Source organism: Pistacia vera, unplaced genomic scaffold (genome assembly GCF_008641045.1).
Source record: "Pistacia vera cultivar Batoury unplaced genomic scaffold, PisVer_v2 Contig689, whole genome shotgun sequence".
Classification (NCBI taxonomy): domain Eukaryota; kingdom Viridiplantae; phylum Streptophyta; class Magnoliopsida; order Sapindales; family Anacardiaceae; genus Pistacia; species Pistacia vera.
Genome location: NW_022196544.1, coordinates 57,544 through 73,715, shown reverse-complemented (window position 1 = coordinate 73,715; position 16,172 = coordinate 57,544). Strand labels below are relative to the sequence as shown.

The window sequence follows — 16,172 nt, the reverse complement described above, 5'->3', positions numbered from 1 at the left end:
TATTGGTCAGCTGTTGGGAATTTTTAATGAAGTTATATGATGTTACACTAATAATTTTCGTGGTATAGGAATTTTACCGCAATCCAAGTAATGGAACTTTTCTACATCAGCCACAAGGTTCGTTAAATGATACAATCGGCTTCAGCTGCTGCATCGTTCTAGTGTTCTCAACTTTATCGGAAGATTACTAGTATGAATTTTGAGTAAATTTTTGCTAGTTGTCTAAAATAAGACTAGATCTCAGTAGGTGAAAATTAATATTTTAATGGAGACATTTTTCTCGATTTTCTCATATGAAAGACTTCAATGATTGAACAACAACAGGTTGTATATAAAGTACTTCAATGATTGAACAACAACAGATTGTATATAAAGTCCTTAGAGAGCGATTTGTCATACCCAGAAGATTGTTGATGAGTGGCACACCTATCTAAAATAATCTTTATGAACCTTGGGCTTTGATGCGATTTTGTATGCCTTTGGCATTTGGGACATTGGAAGAGTTCCTTTCTACTTTTGATGAAGTAGGACATTGTTTATCAGGTTATTTTCTATTTCTTGAATAGCTTGCAATATTGATGAAAATTGTCCTTTACTTTTATCTGATTGTAATTCAATTATGGTTATTTCACTAGTGGTGCTTCAAAAAAAAAAAAAAAAAAAAAAAAAAAAAAAAAAAAAAAAAAAAAAAACTCTATGACCCCATGATGAAATTGTAATTACAATCAGAAACAAGACATCTTAGACATGAACTTATTGACAAAAATAATATTAGGTATTGGATACTAAAATTAGGGTTCTATTACATTGTTCATTTTGTATTTATGTACCTTCATTTTGAAGCTCAAATTGGTAGATTGATGCATATGCTTTTTAATTACTCTTCTTTCCTAAATTAGATCAATGAACCTACAACCATGTATTTTTCCCACCATATCCATTACACCTCTTTCTTGGTATTGAGCCCAAACCATTTGTAGAAGGTGAACACCTGGTTCAAGTAGCCTTCTCATCTAGGTTTCTGTAGACAAAGGATGATGAATGTGGAATTGTAATCTATTTACTACTTTTGAGTCTGCAATTTTTATCTTCCTTCTACCATATCATATTGTTTCCTTTCAACCAAAATGTTGTTTTTATGGCCTCTTCATCAAGCTAGATTCACTACCATCTGGCTGAAAATGGCCAAATCGATGCACGGTTGGCCAAATCCAACCAATTGTGCGTCATTCTGGTGACTGCCGGCATTGGTGGTCAGTAGTTGTCTGTAGTGGTTGAGGTTTTTGGGTGGTATTCATATAAATAATGAAGGACATTTCTATCCAAAAAAATTAACTTATGAGGTCAATGTAGTAATTTTGTCCAATTTGGGTAAATTGTTATTCGATGGATTATTGAGGGCAATGTGTCCGAAATCATTTTTATTTAAGGGCAAAATTGGTATAAAATATGGATTCCCCTTGTAATAAAAGAATAATAAGCTTTGAGGTGGTAATTTGATTACCCTCTATATTACCAACAGTAAACACTATTGGCTTTATAATTTTTCCAAAATCTTTTATTACTTCAAAACCAAACATAGGAATGTTCAGAATCTAAGATTAATAACCAGTGTTATCTTCCTACAGCCCTAACCAGATGCACCCTCTCAGTAATACAACATTCATTGAACCAAACAATGAAACACACCCTAAGAACCATTCTCACATTCACTTATACATAGACCTGCCAAAATGGGTGGGTGGCCCAAGAAAACGGGTTAGTTCTAAATGGGTCTAATATTTTGGACTCAGACCCTACCCTATGTGTGTACTAATGGACTTGCGGGTACCTATACTGTTTACACAAGTTTTCAGTTTTTCTAATATTTTAATTATACGTTACATGGTTAATCAAATTCCCAGCACCCCAAAAGCCCACTCACTCACGCCACTCATCTTTAAGGTTATTTTTGACTAAATCATTCATCTCCCCAACTGGTGAAGTCAAGATCAATGCGGTATGACTCTTTTTTTAGCTAATAAATATAGACTTCACAAAGACTCATTGATAATATTAACAACAGTTAACAAAAAGAACAAGAATGACAATAATGTGGAAACTGTAGAAAGGCAAAATGCCGATACAAAGCGGTGGTGGACTTTGAGTATTAAATATATTTAAAAAATGACCTCTAGTTAAAAAACATTGATTCACAAGACTCGATAAAGAAGCTGGTAAAGCTGAGGCTTCCTTTGTTTGGCGCGTCTGTTGCATAACAACCATTTTCATTTCATGGGTCCATTCTAAATATCCAAAGCTAAGGCTTCCTTTGTTTTAATATTCTAATACTATCCTATCCTACTATCTTATCTAATCCAATAAAATAATTATTTTCCTATTCAACTTAAAATTTAATCTTATTCTACTAAACTCAAAACATTTAACAATTACTTTTCTCAATAAAAATTTATAAATTAATAAAAATACTCCCATCTACTCAACTATTATCGACAGTCGACCACCATCAGACAATGACCGAAAGTTACCGAAATGATACACGATTAACTAGATCTGACTGTTCGTGCACCAATATGGCCATTTTCGACAAGATCCATCATAGATATAGTCAGAAACGACCAAAGATCAGGCTAGATCTAGCCGAAAAAGGCTAGATCGATGCACTATCGACTAAATCCAGTCGATCGTGCGCCATTCCTGTAGCTTCCGGCCACCATTTGACGGTGGTGGCCGGCTGCTAGCAATAGTTGGGTGGGTGGGGTGTTTTTGTTAATTTATAAACTTTTATTGCGGAGGGTATTTAGTTAAATTAACAAATATTGAGGGTTGAAATAATCTAAATATTTTCCAAAACACGTGTTTGTTTTATTATTTTGAGTAGTATTTTTGAAATATTATTGTTAAGTTGAGTTGGGTTATTATTACGAGATAGGATTTGAAAATTACAAAAAAAAAAAAAAAAAAAAAAAACCTTAGGTTTGTTAATTACTAAACACCCCAATAATAAAAAATTTATAAATTGACAAAAACACCTCCACTCACCCACAGTTGCTAAATTCCGGCTACCACAGCAGGAAGCTGGCCGAAATCTTGTTTTATTGTGCACGATCGGTCAGATCTGGTCGGCATGCATCGCTGTGGCCTTTTCTTGCTAGATCCACCCACGGATCTGGCTAGAAAAGGCCAAACTACAATCAGATATGGCCATAACTACGGCCGGATCTAGCCGGTGATGGCCATATCTAGCCGTCAATAATGGCCAAAGATATGGTCGTCGTTGACAGTCAACGACGGCCATATATTAACCGTCATTGACAGCCAAATGTGGCCAAAGATCTGGCCGTCAATGGCCAAATCCATGGTGGATCTGACCAGAAAAGTCAGATCGACGCACTACCGACCAAATCCAACTGATAGTGCATCATTACGCCAGATTCTAGTCACCTTCCTACGATGATTACCGGAATCTGACAAATGTGGGTGGGTGGGGTGTTTTTGTCAATTTATAAAAAAAAAATATTTGAGGTGTTTAATTAAATTAGCAAACCTATGGAGGTTTAAAATAGTTGAATATTATAGGATATGATTTTGAGAATACAGAACAAACATGCATTTTTTTCATAATAGGAATAGAGTACTTTGAAAATAGCCAAACAAAGCAGCCTAAATATCTAGCACAAGAACACACAACAATCCATGCATAACAAATTAACAATAAAATTTTAGGGTGCGTTTCGTTTATTATTTTAGATAGGATTTTGGAAATAATATTAGGTAGTTGGATAGGGGAGTATTAAGAGGTAAAATTTAAAAATTTTTGAAAAACCCCCTAGGTTTGTTAATTTAATTAAACACCCCAATATATAAAAATTTTGTAAATGACAAAACCACCTTCACCACCCGCAGTGCCAGATTCCAGCCACCACCGCCATAATCTAGGCGAAAAATTGTGTTATAACACAGACCGATCGATGTCGTAACGCGTAGATCTGGCCTTTTCCAGCCAGATACCACAGATCTGGCCGGAAAATACCAGATCTACGGCTAGATGTGGCCGTCGACGGCCGCAAAAGCCCGTCGCTGATATGGCTGTCGTTGACGGCCATATCGGTGAATTATCGGTCAGTTCCGATCGAGATGTAAGCCATTATGACAGATTCCGGCTACCACCAACAGTGGTTGCTGAAACTGGCAAAAATGGGTGGATGGGGGTGTTTTTGCTAATTTTTAAACTTTTTTTCTTTTTTGGGTGTTATGAAACTACAATTAATTAAAACATATAATAATATTTCTAAAATAATGTGTCAAACAATATTTGGGAGACGGTGGTTGCCGAAATCTGACAAGAATGCGTGGATAGGGGTGTTTTTGCTAATTTTTAAACTTTTTTTTGGGTGTTATGAAATTAATATACTTAAAAGGCTTAAAAGTAGTTAAAAAATATAGTAATATTTCTGAAATAATGTGCCAAACAATATTTGGGGGATAGGATTGAAAATATGGATAGAAATAGGTAACCAAACCCTTAATCCCATGTTCCACAAAATTCTTTCAGTTCTTGTATTTTTTTTCTTGGGAGCCAAACAAAAACAAGAAACCCAAAGCTAAATGCCCAGCACAGGAACAAAAATCGTAAGAAATGAACCAGCCAAAATCATCAAATTGTGAGGATTTTCACTTTCCTGAAAGCTATTAAACTCAAAAGGGGTGTCTTGTTCTCTGCTTTGGACTTCTCACTTTCTTCCCACGCTCTAATCAGAGAAATCTTCTTCTGTTTCAACTCTTGCAAGCAAGCAGTGATGGAGAATGAGGAAGGGTTGAATCGAAAAGAGGAGAGATGATCTATTGCAATGGAGGGAGATCAGAGATGGTATTGGTAGGAAAAGTTGAACATCGAAGTCGAAGGTGGAGAGAAAAGAGGTGTTTAGAGTTAAATTAGGAATTTTGAGTTTATAATTTTGTTTTTGGGTTTTTTTTTTTTAATAATATTCAGGGTACCTGCAGGTTTACCCAGCTCACCTGTCAAAAAACAGGTCGGACCGGGTTAACAAAATATGGACCTAAATTGATGGATCGTGCCCTATATTTTTTTTTACGAGTACAAGTCCACCCATGGGTACGACCCGTTTTACCAAGTCTACTTATATATTGTATCATCTTCTTTTTCGTCTCCACAAAATTTATTACCATTATCGCTCCTTATAGAGTTTGTGTTGGCCCCTCCATTAATTTGAGCATCAGAAAGCCCACGCTTGTAACGACAGTAGCCAGGTTGAGCCTCTAACCTCCTATCTCCTTCCTTTGTAAAGATTCAATGAGTATTTAAGGAGATAACCACCATCAAGACACCATTTCTTCACCTACACTTCCTAGTTAACATTGAACGACATTTTTGGCGTTAACACATTATAAATTTTTAGACAACATTACTACCTAAATAATAAAAATATTACCATTTATTATTCATCAAGTTGTGTTTCCTCTTGTATGATTCAACATAAAAGGAAAAAAGAAGGTTAGCCTACTTAAATTGAATTCATGAGGATGTTTAGAGATTTCTTTCTTTCTTTCATAGTAAATGTTTGGAATTTACCACAACTTACTTGATTTCGACAGCTTTGAGGGAGTCTATTGGAATATAATTCTTTGAACTGAGAATTTTTTAAGAAACATCATAGGGCATAGTTCCAGGACGATGGATTATTGAGGGCAATGTGTCCGAAATCATTTTTATTTAAGGGCAAAATTGTATAAAATAGGGATTCCCTTGTAATAAAGAATAATAAGCTTGAGGTGGTAATTTGATTACCCTCTATATTACCAACAGTAAACACTATTGGCTTTATAATTTCCAAAATCTTTTATTACTTCAAAACCAAACATAGGAATGTTCAGAATCTAAGATTAATAACCAGTGTTATCTTCCTACACCCTAACCAGATGCACCCTCTCAGTAATACAACATTCATTGAACCAAACAATGAACACCACCCTAAGAACCATTCTCCATTCACTTATACATAGACCTGCCAAAATGGGTGGGTGCCCAAGAAACGGGTTAGTTCTAAATGGGTCTAAATTTTGGACTCAGACCCTACCTAGGTGTGGACTAATGGACTTGCGGGTACCTATACTGTTTACACAAGTTTTCAGTTTTTCTAATATTTTAATTATACGTTACATGGATCAATCAAATTCCAAAAGCCCACTCACTCACGCCACTCATCTTTGGTTATTTTTGACTAATCATTCATCTCCCCAACTGTGAAGTCAAGATCAATGCGGTATGACTCTTTTTTTAGCTAATAAATATGACTTCACAAAAAGACTCATTGATAATATTAAACAGTTACAAAAAGAACAAGAATGACAATAATGTGGAAACTGTAGAAAGGCAAAATGCCGATACAAGCGTGGTGGACTTTGAGTATTAAATATATTTAAAAATGACCTCTAGTTAAAAAACATTGATTCACAAGACTCGATAAAGAAGCTGGTAAGCTGAGCTTCCTTGTTTGCGCGTCTGTTGCATAACAACCATTTTCATTTCATGGTCCATTCTAAATATCCAAAGCTAAGGCTTCCTTTGTTTAATATTCTAATACTATCCTATCCTCTACTTTATCTAATCCAATAAAATTTATTTTCCTATTCAACTTAAAATTTATCTTATTCTACTAAACTCAAACATTTAACAATACTTTTCTCAATAAAAATTTATAAATTAATAAAAATACTCCCCTCTACCAACTATTATCGACAGTCGACCACCATCAGACAATGACCGAAAGTTACCGAAATGATACACGATTAACTAGATCTGACTGTTCGTGCACCAATATGGCCATTTTCGACAAGATCCATCATGATATGTCGAAACGACCAAAATCAGGCTAGATCTACCGAAAAAGGCTAGATCGATGCACTATCGACTAAATCCAGTCGATCGTGCGCCATTCTGTAGCTTCCGACCACCATTTGACGGTGGTGGCCGGCTGCTAGCAATAGTTGGGTGGGTGGGTGTTTTTGTTAATTATAAACTTTTATTGCGGAGGGTATTTAGTTAAATTACAAATATGGAGGTTGAAATAATCTAAATATTTTCCAAAACACTTGTTTGTTTTATTATTTTGAGTAGTATTTTTGAAATATATTGTTAAGTTGATGTGGGTTATATTACGAGATAGGATTTGAAAATTAACAAAAAAAAAAAAAAAAAAAAAAACCTAGGTTTGTTAATTACTAAACACCCCCAATAATAAAAATTTATAAATTGACAAAAACACCTCCACTCACCCCACAGTTGCTAAATTCCGGCTACCACACGGAAGCTGGCCGAATCTTGTTTTGATGTGCACGATCGGTCAGATCTGGTCGGTCATGCATCGCGTGTGCCTTTCTTGCTAGATCCACCACGGATCTGGCTAGAAAAGGCCAAACTACAATCAGATATGGCCTCAACTACGCGGATCTAGCCGTTGATAGAAAGAAACTGCCTACGTTTTATTGCCCGTCCAGACATTGTTAGATCAATATAATAAATGGGAAGTTGATTCGTAAACTAAAAGCATCAAAGTTTCAGGAAATTTTCAATTTAGTTTGGTTTTAGTCTTAGAATGGATTAATAGCAAGCATGATTATGTTATATTAGATGATGTTTCTGGCTAAGAAAGAGTTGGTTGCGCATGTTCCAAAAGGTCATGTCTCTCAAACTATGGCTTGTCATTTGAGAGGAGAACTTATAGGAAAGGTTAGCAGTTGTGTCTGATTTCCAAGAAACTTTGGAGGCTACATCATGTATTTCATTTTGGGTGTGAGAAGAGCACCTAAATCTCAGTAGGTAATGTTAGTATCCACCAAATTGTTACTAATCAATTTTACTGTAGTCTGATTCTTATAAAAACTTTGATAAAGCCGTGAACTCAAATTTGATGAAAAAAGGGCATTACAAAACTAATTCACCCCTTCGCTTATAAATCTGTCTTAGCTAAAAGAGAACTGGAAGAGAATGTCATTACATGGGTTTAAAGTAATTGCTGAGTGGTGTGAATAATTGCAACTAGCAACTAGTTCTTACAATACTTTGTTTAAAAAATTGCATTCTTTCAGATAGTTCATCATTTTGTCCCTACCAGAGTTGTAACTCTTCATCTTAGCTTTTACCTCTCTGCTTTTTTGTTCACAGGTAGCTCCAAGTGATGTCGTTGAATTAGTAGGAATCCTTCTTCCTTATCCTTACTTTGGTTTTACAGCACTTCATGCCAGCTTAGTTGCAGATACATACTTGGAGGCCATGTCTGTCACTCATTTCAAGAAAAATATGATGAGTAAGCCATCTCCAATACTTAGTTACTGTTAGTGAGCAATTTCATGCATCACAATACCATTTCATTGTTTTTAAATGTGAACAATTTGAGAAATAATGCTTGTTTCCTGAATTTAGTTTGAAGAAACATGCACACTTTTTTATTGGTCAGCTGTTGGGAATTTTTAATGAAGTAAATGATGATTTGGTTGATCTGCTCAATTCTATTGCAGGTATGAACTAAGAGGAGATGAAGAAGAATACATAGCTTGTTTAATTAGCAAAGGAGGGTGATATCTACAACAAGTTGGCAGTCATTGACTTTTTTTACTCACTCTCATTACATATGATTTGAATTTCTTTCTTTTTATTTAATGAAAAATTATATGATGCTACACTAATAATTTTCGTGGTAAAGGAATTTTACTGCAATCCAAGTAATGGAACTTTTCTACATCGACCACAAGGTTCGTTAAATGATACCATCAGCTTCAGCTGCTGCATCGTTCTAGTGTTCCCAAGTTTATCGGGTGATTACTAGTGTGAATTTTGAGTAAATTTTTACTAGCTGTCTAAAATAAGACTAGATCTGAGTAGGTGAAAATTAATATTTTAATGGAAACATGTTTCTCGATTTTCTCATATGAAAGACTTCAATGATTGAACAACAACAGGTTGTATATAAAGTCCTTAGAGAGCGATTTGTCATGCCCAGAAGATTGTTGATGAGTGGCACACCTATCTAAAATAATCTTTATGAACCTTGGGCTTTGATGCGATTTTGTATGCCTTTGGCGTTTGGGACATTGGAAGAGTTCCTTTCTACTTTTAATGAAGCAGGACATTGTTTATCAGGTTATTTTCTTATTTCTTGAATAGGCTGTGCAATATTGATGAAAAATGTCCTTTACTTTTATCTGATTGTAATTCCATTATGGTTATTTCACTAGTGGTGCTTCAAAAAAAAAAAAAAAAGACACTCTATGACCCCATGATGAAATTGTAATTACAATCGGAAACAAGACATCTTAGACATGAACTTATTGACAAAAATAATATTAGGTATTGGATACTTAAATTAGGGTTCTATTTCATTGTTCATTTTGTATTTATGTACCTTCATTTTGAAGCTCAAATTGGTAGATTGATGCATATGCTTTTTAATTACTCTTCTTTCCTAAATTAGATCAATGAACCTACCAACCATGTATTTTTCCCACCATATCCATTACACCTCTTTCTTGGTATTGAGCCCAAACCATTTGTAGAAGGTGAACACCTGGTTCAGGTAGCCTTCTCATCTAGGTTTTTGTAGACAAAGGATGATGAATGTGGAATTGTAATCTATTTACTACTTTTGAGTCTGCAATTTTTATCTTCGTTCTACCATATCATATTGTTTCCTTTCAACCAAAATGTTGTTTTTATGGCCTCTTCATCAGGCTAGATTCACTGTCATCTGGCTAAAAACGGCTAAATCGATGCACGGTTGGCCAGATCCGACCAATTGTGCGTCGTTCTGGTAACTGCCGGCATTGGTGGTCAGTAGTTGTCTGTAGTGGTTGGGGTTTTTGGGTGGTATTCATATAAATAGTGAGGGACATTTCTATCCAAAAAAAATTAACTTATGAGGTCAATGTAGTCATTTTGTCCAATTTGGGTAAATTGTTATTCGATGGATTATTGAGGGCAATGTGTCTGAAATCATTTTTATTTAAGGGCAAAATTGGTATAAAATATAGATTCCCCTTGTAATAAAAGAACAATAAGTTCTAAGGTGGTAATCTGATTACCCTCTATATTACCAACAGTAAACACTATTGGCTTTACAATTTTTCCAAAATCTTTTATTACTTCGAAACCAAACATGAAAATGTTCAGAATCTAAGATTAATAACCAGTGTTATCTTCCTACAGCCCTAACTAGATGTACATTCTCAGTAATACAACATTCATTGAACCAAACACACCCTAGGAACCATTCTCACATTCACTTATACATAGACCTGTCAAAACAGGTGGGTGGCTTGAGAAAACAGGTTAGTTCTAAACGGGTCCAATATTTTGGAGGTGTTTGTCTAAGCTTATAAGCTGGTCAAACTTACTTATAAACTCTAAAATTAGAGTAATACTACACTTACAAAGAAACTTTACAAAGATCTCCATACAAAGTGATGTGGCAAAAAATGAATGGAAGAGTAAATTTAATGAGTTTGACTTTTTGTTTCACTCCTCCATTCATTTTTTGCCACCTCACTTTGTATAAAAATCTTTGTAAGATTTCTTTGTAAGTATAGTATTATTGCTAAAATTAAGCTGACCTGTTTGTTTATAATTTTTTTGAGCTTATAAGTTGAGCTTATAAGCTAAAAAAAATAAGTTGGGGGGGAGGTACTTTTTTTTTTTTGGCTTATAAGCATTTTGCTTATAAGCTAGTTTGACCAAGTATATTACCACATTATCCTTGTTTAATTTTAAAATTCCATAGTATGCTCTTGTTTAATGTAGTACCTTTTTTTAGTAATTTTATAATAAAATGTACTTATAAGCCACATTTTACCAAACACGTCAATTACTTATCAGTCACTTATAAGTACTTTAACTAAACACGTAATTGCTTAAAATTTCAAATGCTTATAAGTTAATTTTAGCTTATAAGCTAATTTTCATAAGCTCAGACAAACACTCCCTTAGTCCCTACCCTATGTGTGTACTAATGGACCTGCAGGTACCCATACTGTTTACACAAGTTTTCAGTTTTTCTAATATTTTAATTATACGTTACATGGTTAATCAAATTCCCAGCACCCCAAAAGCCCACTCACTCACGCCACTCATCTTTAAGGTTATTTTTGACTAAATCATTCATCTCCCCAACTGGTGAAGTCAAGATCAATGCGGTATGACTCTTTTTTTAGCCAATAAATATAGACTTCACAAAGACTCATTGATAATATTAATAACAGTTAACAAAAAGAAACAAGAATAACAATAATGTGGAAACTGTAGAAAGGCAAAATGTCGATATAAAGCGGTGGTGGACTTGAGTATTAAATATATTTAAAAAATGACCTCTAGTTAAAAAACATTGATTCACAAGACTCGATAAAGAAGCTTGGATAAAGTTTGGCGCATCTGTTACATAACAAGCATTTTCATTTCATGGGTCCAATCTAAATATCCAAAGCTGAGGCTTCCTTTGTTTTAATAGTCTAATACTATCTATCCTACTATATCTTCTCTAATCCAATTAATAATTACTTTTCTATTCAACTTAAAATTCAATCTTATTCTACTTAATTCAAATATTTAACAATTACTTTTCTCAATAAAAATTTATAAATTAATAAAACATCCCCACCCACCCACTATTGCGACAGTCGACACCACCGGACGATGATCGAAAGTCACCGAATGGTACACGATCAACTGAATCTGGCCATTCGTGCGCTAATATGGCCGTTTCCGACAAAATCCACTATGATATAGCCAGAAACGACCAAGATCGGGCTAGATCTGGTCGAAAAAGGCTAGATCGAGCACTATCGACTAAATCCAGTCGATCGTGCACCATTCTTGTAGCTCCGACCACCATCTAACGGTGTGGGCCAACTGCTGGCAATAATTGGGCAGATGGGGTTTGTTTTGTTAATTTTAAACTTTTATTATGGGGGGTATTTAGTTAAATTAACAAATATAGAGAGTTGAATAATCTACATATTTTCATAAATTATTTTCCAAACACTTGTTTGTTTTATATTTTTGAGTAGTATTTTTGAAATATTATTGTTAAGTTGAGTTGAGTTATTATACAACATAGGATTTGAAAATTAACCAAAAAAAAAAAAAAAAAAAAAACTTAGGTTTGTTAATTTACTAAACACTCCCAATAATAAAAAATTTATAAATTGACAAAAACACCTCCACTCACCCACAGTTGCTAGATTTCGGCCACCACCGCAAGAAGCTAGTCGGAATCTTGTTTCATTGCGCACGATCGGTCGTGCACCACTATGGCCTTTTCTTGCTAGATCCACCACGGATCTTGTCAGAAAAGGCCAAATTACGATAAGATATGGCCATCAACAACGGTCGGATCTAGCCGTTGATGGCCACATCTAGCCGTCAATAATGGCCAAAGATATGGTCGTCGTTGACAGTCAACAACGGCCATATATTAACCGTCATTGACAGCCAGATGTGGCCAAAGAACGGCCAGATCCATGGTGGATCTGATCAGAAAAAGCTAGATTGACGCACTACCGGCCAGATCCAGCTGATAGTGCACCATTACGCCAGATTCCGATCACCTTCCTGCGATGGTTGTCGGAATCTGACAAATGTGGGTGGGTGGAGTGTTTTTGTCAATTTATAAAAAAAAATTATTGGAGTTGTTTAATTAAATTAGCAAACCTATGGAGGTTTAAAATAATTGAATATTATAGGATATGATTTTGAGAATACGGAACAAACATGCATTTTTTTCATAATAGGAATAGAGTACTTTGAAAATAGCCAAACAAAGCAGCCTAAATATCTAGCACAAGAACACACAACAATCTATACATAACAAATTAACAATAAAATCTTAGGGTGCATTTGGTTTATTATTTTGGATAGGATTTTGGGAATAATATTGGGTAGTTGGATAGGGGATTATTACGAGGTAAAATTTGAAAATTTCTAAAAAAAACCCCATAAGTTTGCTAATTTAATTAAACACCTCAATATATAAAATTTTTGTAAAATGACAAAAACACCCCCACCACCCGCAATGCCAGATTCTAGCCACCACCGTCGGAATCTGACTGAAAAATTACGTTACAATACAGACCGGTCGGTGTTGTAACACGTAGATCTACGGCCAGATGTGGCCGTCGACGGCCACAAAAGCCAAAGATATGGTCGTCGTTGACCGTCATTTCTTTGGCCGTGACTGATGGCCAGATTTGACCTTTTTTGGTCAGATCCAATCCACTGTGGATTTGGCCAAAAAAGGCCAGATCAATGAATTATCGATCAGTTCTAGTCGAGATGTAAGCCGTTGTAACAGATTCCAACTACCACCAATGGTGGTTGCCAAAATCTGACAAGAATGAGTGAATGAGGGTATTTTTGCTAATTTTTAATTTTTTTTGGGGTGTTATGAAATTAATAAATTTAAAAAGTCTAAAAATAATTAAAAAAATATAGTAATATTTTTGGAACCATGTGTCAAACAATATTTAGGGAATAAGATTTGGGACGTGGATAGAAATAGGGATAAAACGCACCCTTAATCCCATGTTCCACAAAATTCTTCAGTTCTTGTATTTTTTTTCTTGGGAACCAAACAAAAACAAGAAACCCAAAGCTAAATACCCAGCACAGGAACAAAAATCGTAAGAAATGAACCAGCCAAAATCATCAGATTGTGAGGATTTTCACTCTCCTGAAAGCTATTAAACTCAAATGGGGTGTCTTGTTCTCTGCTTTGGACTTCTCACTTTCTTCCCACGCTCTAATCAGAGAAATCTTCTTCTGTTTCAACTCTTGCAAGCAAGCAGTGATGGAGAATGAGGAAGGGTCGAATCGAAAAGAGGAGAGAGATCAGAGATGGTATTGGTAGGAAAGGTTGAACATCATCGAAGTCGAAGGTGGAGAGAGAAGAGGTGTTAAGAATTAAATTTTGAGTTTATAATTTTTTTTTTGGGTTTTTTTTTTTTTTTTTAATCGTCGGGCTTCAGGGGACCTGCGGGTTTACCCAGCCCACCTGTCAAAAAACGGGTCGGTCCGGGTTAACAAAATAGGACCTAAATTTAGGATCGTGCCCTATATTTGTTTTTTACGAGTACAAGTCCACATGGGTACGACCCGTTTGCCAAGTCTGCTTATGTACTGTATATCTTCTTTTTCGTCTCCACAAAATTTATTACCATTATCGCTCCTTATAGAGTTTGTGTTGGCCCCTCCATTAATTTGAGCATCAGAAAGACCGCTTGTAACGACAGTCGCCAGGTTGAGCCTCTAACCTCATCTCCTTCCTTTGTAAAGATTCAATGAGTATTAAGGAGATCACACCATCAAGACACCATTCTTCACCTACACTTCCTAGTTAACATTGAACGACATTTTTGGCGTTAACACATTATAAATTTTAGACAACATTACTACCTAATAATAAAAATATTACCATTTATTTCATCAAGTTGTGTTCCTCTTGTATGATTCAACATAAAGGACAAAATAAGGTTAGCCTACTTAAATTGAATTCATGAGGATGTTTAGAGGATTCTTTCTTTCTTTCATAGTAAATGTTTGGAATTTACCACAACTTACTTGATTTCGACAGCTTTGAGGGAGTCTATTGGAATATAATTCTTTGAACTGAGAATTTTTTAAGAAACATCATAGGGCATAGTTCCAGGATATTATTATTGTTTTTCATAATTTTAGTTCTACGGTTGTGATGACTCAAGGATAGGGATAGTTTTAATGATGTCAATGGTTTCTTTTTCCTCCTGTATTAATTTTTTTCCTTATAAAAGTCGTTCATTGTATCTGTTAGAAATGCATCCTGAATCTGTTATTTTCATTTTGAATGTTTATCTGAATTTTTTAGTCAGTAGCAAAACGTAATTGAGTTCATTGAATTTAATAAGATTTTCCGTTGAGGTATTAGTTAATTAGCTTCCCGCTTAATCGACCATTTTTTTCTTGGCGAATACTTACATTTATTGGTTGGCAATTAGAATTAGAAATTTTTTTGAATATCATATACGATGTATAAGATTTTCCGTTGATTAGCTTCCTGCTTAATCGACCTTTTTGTTCTTGGCCTGTACTTACATCTATTGGTTGGCAATTATAATTAGAAAAAAATTTGAATATCATATACAATGTATATGGAAACAAATTTTTAATGTTTTACACAATTAATATTAAAATGCCCGTATCAGTGTTGCTGACTTTGGTCCCAATATGCACTAGGGATATATACAACTGGTGATGGAAAAGTGATCCATTTCACTAGGGGAGCAGGACAGGTAATCAGCACCGGAACTTTCTTTGACCGAATCATTTGTAGCTCATCTCCTGCTCACCCTTCTGATAGTCCATGTCCACAGTGTGGTGATTATTCAAGGCTTGATGGTGTCATCATCTCCTGCATTGACTGTTTTCTTGCTGGTGGCGATCTCTATCTCTTTGAGTATGGTGTCTCACCAGCTTTATTTATTGTCAAAGCTCCAGGAGGGACTAGCACCCTTGCCACTTCCTATCCCCCAGAAGATGTTCTCCATCGTGCCACTTTTCTTCTCCAGAATGGTTTTGGTGTCTACCATGTTTTCAAGAAAAATTGTGAGGATTTTGCAAAACGGTACTAGCATCAGTATGGATTGCAGTGGCCAGGGTGCATCATATCATTGGCAGCTGCTGTTAGTGCTATTGTTTCTTCACCCCTTAGATACTTGACTACAAGCTTTAGTGGGTTATGGTATTTATTGCGTCAACCGATTGGTTTCTGATCTTGGAGTACAACGTGATGTAGAAAAAGTCCCAGTTAAGAGTCTTGTTGCCAATACTAGCTTAGACGAGTCAAGTGCTGCAACTGACATTGCCAGAGAATGATTTATGTAAATCAATTCATTTCCGATACAAGATGTTGCCTCATTTTTCATGAGCATAAATGTAAAAGAACTTCCCCCTTGGACGGAACCCTATTTGTTAAAAAAAAAAAAGAAAAATTGTACATTCTATTGTTTATGGTCGACTGATCTGATATTTATGAATGTTAAAATATGCAATTTGTATGTTTATATCTTTATGTATATGTGATATTCAATTTTTTTGCCCTATCGATTTTCTAATTTCATAGTCCGAATTTTGT

The 16,172-nt window shown here is 35.1% G+C and overlaps 1 pseudogene; it reads left to right on the top strand.

Moving 5' to 3' along the window:
- On the top strand, positions 1 to 15,931 carry LOC116113698 (annotated as a pseudogene).
- Positions 15,932 to 16,172: the final 241 nt, after the last annotated feature.